This window comes from Ictidomys tridecemlineatus, chromosome 13, assembly GCF_052094955.1.
Source record: "Ictidomys tridecemlineatus isolate mIctTri1 chromosome 13, mIctTri1.hap1, whole genome shotgun sequence".
In the NCBI taxonomy this organism is placed as follows: Eukaryota; Metazoa; Chordata; class Mammalia; order Rodentia; family Sciuridae; genus Ictidomys; species Ictidomys tridecemlineatus.
Window position 1 is genome coordinate 974791 of NC_135489.1, and position 7412 is coordinate 982202.

The following is a 7412-nucleotide window of genomic DNA, read 5'->3' on the forward strand; positions in this document are numbered from 1 at the left end:
AAAAAAAAGATGCAAAATTTACATAATACAAAACTAACCATTTTCAGTGTATTTAAGTGACATTTAGTACATGTACCACATGGTGTTGCCACCACCTATATCAGGTTCCTAAGTATCTTCACGACTTCCCGCAAAGTCCTGGACCTCTCAGGACCACTCCCCTTCCTCTTCCCCCGATTGGTGGCTAGAAACCACCAGTCTCTGTCTCTGAAGAGTTGCTGATTTTAGGCCTGTACATCACTGGTGTCATAACATATAACCTTTTTTTTCTGGCTTCTTGCACGTAGCAAGGCATTTTTGAGGTGTGTCTATATTGCAGTGGGTATTCATTCTTTTTATGGCTGAATAATATTTCAGTGTGAGGATAGGCCACATTTTGTTTATCCATTTATCAGAGATGGTCGTTTGGGTTGTTGTACCTCTTGGCTACCATGAATAGTGCTGCTTTGAAGATTTCCCCAAGAGCCTGTGTTTGGGTACCTGGGCCCAGTGTTTTACAATCTAACCAGGTGAGGAGGTGGTAGATCACAAGGCAATTCGGGGTATGGCTTTTTAGGAACTGACATTGTTTTCCACTGGGCCCCTCAATTCCCCTGGGGCAGTATTAAGAGGCCAGGTCTGTAAGAGGTGCTTGGGTCCCAAGGCCAGAGCAGTGGACCTGTGTGAGGAAGGGGTTCAGGGATGGGGTTCCTGACATGAGTGGGCTCCAGCGCGCTCTCCTGTGCAAGGCCCTTGAAGTTGCCAGTGTGCTGGGGTCTGGGGCTTCCCGGCCTCCAGAACCGCAAAGTGACCCCATCTGGGGAGCCTATTGCAGCCACAGGAATGGACTAAGACACGTGGGCGTTGGGCCCTGTGTCCTGCCCTCGCCCGGGGTGGCCTCCTAACCCGGGTACAGAGGCCTTGACTGCAAAGAGCTCTCCTTGCAGCTCTTCCCCGGCTTCAGACTCTCCGCTGTGGCCTCAGGACAATCTTCTGCTCCAGGTGGCAGCGGATCCCTCTGGGAAGGCTCTGTGGGCAGCCGCTCCTCGGCCCGGAGGACTCGGGGAGGAGAAGCGAAGGTTGGTCCCTGGGACCTGCCTTCACTGGCAGCTGCAGCCAGGTCTGGACACAGAACTCCTGCACATAAATCCTGCTGGGCTCCCTCTGGGGCCAGGGAGAGCGTCCCGTGGACACCCCGGCTGCTGACTTCTGTGTCCCACTGTGCTGGGACGGCCGAGGAGCAAAGGTCGGAGCATGTCCTGGCCATTTTTAAGCTGTGTATTCCTGGATCTGGTGGGAATGTGGCCCAGGGTTGTGCAGAGATGGCTCTGAGGGCTGCTGCTGGGCTCCACGTTTCTGGGGGCAATCCCTGGAGCCACCTGCTCCACCCTCTCTCCCTGCACCAAGGGACGAAGCCAGGCGTGTGGAGAAGTCCTGGTGCACGTGCCCCAGTGTTCTGGAACACTCTTACACATGCCTGTGATCACTGGCACTTGCCATAGCTTCACTTTGGAGTTTTATTTACCTACTTGTGCATGTTACAAGAAGAAAGGCAGACCAATCACAACCGTTTTTCTCAGAGGAGAAAATTCAAGAATAAAAATTTTATGATGACATAGATATATTTTTAAACACTATTGAAAAATAGCAGAAAGTGGATCATATGCATTAGGAAAATAATCATATTATTTCAGAAAGCTCTGAAACCTGGAAAGATCACTCTTTGGGCAGGGTCGGTAGATATCGGAGAGCCAGAAGTGGTCGCTAACGTAGCATCAGCTGTAGAGACAAGCAGCCATGGAAATGGAAGAAGCCAGTATTTCCCCTTTCTTCTGTATTGAGGTGAAATTCATAAAGTGTAACCTCAACCGTGCTTATGCCAACAGTTCTACCCAGTGCACCATCCCGAGAGGAAACCCATGCCCACCTCAGCCCAGAGGGGACGGGTCTGCTTTCTATCAACCAGTGACTTTTACCAGAGGTTCCGAGTAGCCAGCTTGGCCGACTTGGGGTGGAACTGGCTCCTTGGGGTGGCTCAGCCAGATACACCCTTGGGACGTCCCTGAAGGGTGGACTTCTGGAGGCGCTACTCCAATGTGTCGCGGGAAGTGATGGGGCTCACACCTGGGGCCAGCGTGCACCCTGCTGCCAGCCGTGGTGTCAGTGGGCCCAGGGCAGCCTCTGGGTTCTGTCCACACGGGGAAGGGGTGTGACTCTTGGTTAGTAAAGGCGTTCCCGTGTTTCCTTGTGCGCGAATTCTATATTCTTGAAAGGAGATTCTCTAGATGTTGGCCACCTGTAACATGAGGCCCGATTCTCTTCTGATTGGTTTTTAAAAGGGACTTATTTTTAAGTAAAAGACTGGGAAAGGGCTGGGGTGTAAGGGCAGTGTGGAGGTGGTGTGGACAGCTCCCACCTGCTCAGCGCCCGGGTTCCCGCTTCAGTGTGGGCAGGGTGCACTGGTTTCCGAGACGGAGTAGGTTGGTACCGTGCGACACAGGTTCCTGCAATGCCCTTTTCCTGCTCAGAATCCCACCCAGGGTTCTGCACCGCTTTCCTTTGATCTAGGCCTCTGGCCCTGGCAGCTTGCTACGGAGCCTGTGTTCCCAGCAGGACCAGCCACGTGGGGTAGATCAGGAAAGTGGGTTCAGACGAGCAGGCTTCCTCCCAGTGGCTGTGTGTGCGAGGTGGGTGGTGTGCCCTCCACGGCCCGCCGACACCACTCGGCTTTCTGATCTGGATTTCTACTCATCAGCTCTCTCTCTCTCTCAGGAGCCTCTTCCTCCTCACCTGCGCTACAAAGGGAGGAGGTGGAAATGTGTGTCACAGGCCCAAGTTCAGGTCCTGGGCACGCGGCCCCTGTGCCAGATCCCCTTGCTGGGGGCTCTGGGGGGACGGTGGAGGGTCGACACCGGGGCCCCTGCTGGGCAGCCTTTACCACGCGCCCCGCACAGCTGGCGAGCAGAGCTGGTTGCAGGGCTGCAGACGCGCATGTTCCTCTCATGAACTCGTGTGTGTCGGCACAGATGAGCGGACAGCCAGCACTTCACTTAATCTGGTGGGAACATGATTTTGTGAGCGGCTTTACTGACATTTTGTGCAGAATACACGTGTGCTGGAGAGTTGGTTGTGCAGTCAGCTGGGGGAACCCACAGATGTGCTGTGGACGGTACCTCGGGGCGGGGAGCAGGAGGCTCCTCCACACTGGAGCAGGACACTCACCCTGCCCACTCTTCTTGCAGACCTGGCTCTGCGCAGCCCCCTCCCAGGGAGGAAGGGGTGGGGAGAGTGGGATTGTGAGTCTGACTGACACGTGAGGTTGGGCCTTCTTATGATTTCTCCAGACACCGGAATCCAGAGGCAGCTCATCTTTGGGCAGGGACTTCTCTTAACAGCAGTGAGAGCAACGGGGAGAGCGTTTTCTAAACAGGCACAGTATTGGAAATGCTTCCCGCTGCAGCCGGCTGTCGGGTTCCATTTCTTTTCCTTACAAACCAAATTGATTCAGCATAAAAAGTCATCCACTTGAAAGGAATTTTCCATCACTGTCATTCAGAGAAGGTGGGTGAGGCAATGACAATTGTGAGAAATACTCTAATGCTGTTATCATATCAGTTTTAGCCAATCTGGCCACAATGTTAAGGTGACTGCATTGTTTTTGTCGTGTTTTATTTTCCACGTTATGTTCCGTGACAGAAAATCAAAAGGAGAAAATAGGCCTGGAGACGCCTTGGGCTCACGTGCTGGAGAGGGGCCCCACGTCTGCGTCGGCTCAGCTGCTGGCAGGTGAGGCTCGCCTCTTCCCAGCTCATAAAAGTCAGAGTTGACTTTTTAGAAAACCAAACATTTGGGAATGTTACAAAGACTCATTTACTAATTTTAAGTGAGTTTCGTCTCTCCACAAGATACAGGCATTTTTGGAGTCAGGTGGAGTTCCTGGTGGGAGGTGATTGTCGGAGGATTTCTCACAGTGAGTGAGGCCCTGCACGCTCTTCGCTGAGACCGTCTTTTCAAGGACGTCTGTCTGGCAAAGGGCCTTGAGGTTGGAGCTAGTGCCTCTCTCAAGAGCAGCGGGCAGTTGGCTGACACGGGGGGAAGGCAGAGATGGTGGCTGCCTTGGGAGTGGAGGGAAGGCCGTGGGCTACCCATCATAAAGGATGTGGGTGCCCTGAGCTCAGGGTTCCTCCAGGTGTGTGACAGTGTGCAGGTCTCACCTGGCCCTGCTGGGGAATTAGGGATGGGAGAACTGGTACAAAACGGTAAGACTCTGCTACTGTCTTTCATCTCGGACCCAGAATCCATCCTCATGCAGTTAGCATCTCAGATGCTTCCAAGTTCTTGATATTTCCTACTCCATTCTGGACATAAACACCTGGATGTTGATGACACTATATATGCAGGGATTCATTGTGACCTGACCACAGCCGTCGTGAGTCACAGCCTTCAGGCCTGCCTCTGAGCCACCTGGCTGGTTTTCCAGCCCACCATAAACAGACCAGACCACCAGGATGGCGTGTGAAGTCCTTCAGCCAGACTCTGGTGCCAGGCTCCACTGCTGTGCTCACAGCCTCTTTCGACCCACCCCAGGGGAGAGGGAGAGAAGTGCTGGAGCCGTCCACATCCCAGATCCTCCTCTGCCCCTGTGGCACTCTGGGCCCTAGGAAGCTGACCACTGTGCCACTGAGGGTGAGGCAGGAGGGAGGGTTGTGGACACAGCCCAGTGGGTACAGCCAACAGGACAGAGAAGTCCAGGTGCTCAGCCCTCACTGCTCTCTGCAGGGCAGAAAGGGCCATAGCTTCGGACGGCAGGGCTTCTCTCTAGGCCACGGCTCAGTGGGGTCCCACGAGCTCCCACCACCCTTCCCGGGCCAGTCCTTTCATCCAGTCCAGCTGTGAGCCCCTGAAGGAGGGGCTTGCTGTGGGTTGGACTTTCCCCCAAATACAAGTTCCAGTGCTGACCTCCAGCACTCACGGATGCGACCTGGTGGAGAGAGAGTGTCCGGTGGGTGTACTTAGCCAAGGTGAGGCCACGCTGGGCCAGGGCCCTCGTCAGTGGCAGGACACCATGGCAGACACACTGGGAGAAGATGGCCCTGTGAGGGTTATGGCAGACACGAGGAAGCCTGGGGGTGGGTGGAGGCCTCAGAGGAGCCCAGCTGGAGGCCATGACCAGCACTCCGGCCTCTGGGCTGAAGGGGGGACTTGTGTGCTCAGCCCCCAGTGTGGCCGCTCCTCCAGGCTGCTCAGGGAAGGGCACACAGACCCGGGTATGTGGAGGGAGCCCTGGGAGGACAGGCAGGCGTGACCAGGCCTCCTCTGCTGCTGAGGGTGAGGCTGGGGGATGGTGGTGGGCATTCGATCAACACTGGTGGTCGCCAAAGCATTGTCTGATTGGAGTTCAGGGCTCCCGGTCTTGTCCCTGTGGCCAGCACACCAGGGGAACTTGTTCCCTAGACTCCCGTCTTGGAGATCTGCAATGTCCATTAACACATTTAAGGATCTGAGAAGTCCTGCAGCAAAGACCAGCCCGCCTCTGTCACCCAGTGCTCTCCTGAGGAACGGGACTACCAGGCTCATGTCTTCACCACGGCTGTTTCCTACGTCACTGACACACAGTGGCGTATGATGTGGTGGATGATGAAAATAAAAGGTCACTTGTGCAGCTCCAAGTGTGTGAAGTTCATTTTGCGCATTTCCCACGCGGCTGTCATCCTGACAGGCGTGAAGTTCAGGCCCAACACTGAGGCGTACACCCAGAATGGCGGCTGTGAACGCACCCGAGGACGGCTTCAGAACACAGGCACTTACTTCAGGACTCAGCGGTGGGTCTGTAGGGCGTGCTGGGGGACCCTGCAGGGCACGAGGCCAAGTGCAGAGGTCTAGAGCTGGATTCTTTTGGTCACAGGGTGTCTAGATCCTACCACGTGTTCTGAGCAGGAGAGGGGCCGCTGTGGGAGAAAGATGGGTGGAGTTGAATCATGAACCCCACCGCCGGCGAGGGGCTGCTTATTCATTCTAGGACCAAAACAGCCGCTGAAATTTCTGAGTTTCTAATTTAGAAAATCTTAAATAGGGAGAGAATGATTTGGACAAGCCTGGCTAACAGTTTTCAAAAACTCATTAGTCCTGTAAAATTCCAATTTAGCCTCCCACATTTGCCAGGCCTCGAGTGCGCTTACCAATAATGCCCTTTTCTTTCCAAGTTATCCTCACCTCCACCTGCAGTTCCCAGATCATCCAGCTGAACACAGGGGTGTGAGCACACAGAAGCCATTCAGGCAGGGCTCCCCGGGGAGACTGGTCTCCCTGGCGGTTCCCCAGACTTCTCTAGCGTTCGGAGAATATTTCTGCACGCACCAGGCTGATTTCAGCCCGCCCATCATGTCCGTGGACACCACTGTGGAGGACTGCACCGGCCCACCACCTGCAGGCCCTGGTCCAAGTATCGTGCAAGTCTTAACCACCATGCTCTTGGGGATGCTGGCGGAATCCTAGGCCATGTCCACCTGCGTGTCAAGTGTCCAGGGTCCTCTGAGAATTTAGCCCCGGGCTCCAAGGCTCCAGGGAGCAGGAGGGTAGGTGTGGCAGGGCCGCTGCCTGGGCAGCTCCATGGGCAGCTGCATGCCCCTCCTCTTCCCTCCCTGGGAGGGAGGCACCAGGGCTCTGGTCAGCAAGTGGCCTGATTTTATGTGCTTTTACTTCCCGTGGGAGCCAGGGGTGTGCCCTTCACTCCACGCTTAATTCTTCAATGTAACCCGACTCCAGTGTTCCCTGTCCCTGTGAGGCTGAATCTCACCCCCTGCTTGCTGTGCCTGTCCCCTCCCTCCCGCCACCCCACTCTGGGCTTGCCCAGCTGGAAGCCCCGGAGAACCACTGCTGACTGGTTCCTGCCAAGGCTTCCCCAGGTTACGGGGCTGCACTCCCAGACTGCCAATCGGATCCCGTCCCGTTCTGCTTGTAGATGGGCAAGGCACCCTGGGTCCTTACACATGTCAGCTTCAGGCAGCACCAGCGCTGGCCTGTGGCTAGCAGGGACAGCGTGAGAGCTGGAATTCACATTGACCTCTTTCTGGTCAGAAAGTTCCCAGGGGCCAGGGATTAGTGTGGCTAACTTCCCTGCTTGGCCTCAGGCAGAGGGGAGCTGGCCAGAGATCCTGCTGGCCAGGTACTTGAGGGGCCTAGGCAGCAGGCTGAGGGCTGGGCAAGGCACTATTGGCTGGCTGACTCTTTCCTCACTCATGTCTATTCTCCCTTGTCTCTAGCTAGGGTTAGCCATGTGACAGTACTGGTCTAAGAAACCCACAGAAGTCTGAAAAAGCTTTCACTTTTATTTCAAAAACTGGGGGTTATATCCAGCTTTGTACTCCTTCCCTTCATTCTTTGTCCTGAGTGGAACACCAACACAATACCTGGGAATGCAGCAGCCATTTTGT

At 55.1% G+C, this 7412-nt stretch overlaps 1 long non-coding RNA gene across 1 annotated transcript; it reads right to left on the reverse strand.

Moving 5' to 3' along the window:
• Positions 1-5662: 5662 nt before the first annotated feature.
• LOC144369739 (uncharacterized) lies at positions 5663-6744 on the reverse strand. The gene is made up of 2 exons (XR_013429446.1): positions 6193-6744; positions 5663-5927 (listed from the first exon to the last, which is right to left on the reverse strand). It is a non-coding gene; the product is annotated as an uncharacterized LOC144369739 (long non-coding RNA).
• Between the last annotated feature and the right edge of the window lie 668 nt (positions 6745-7412).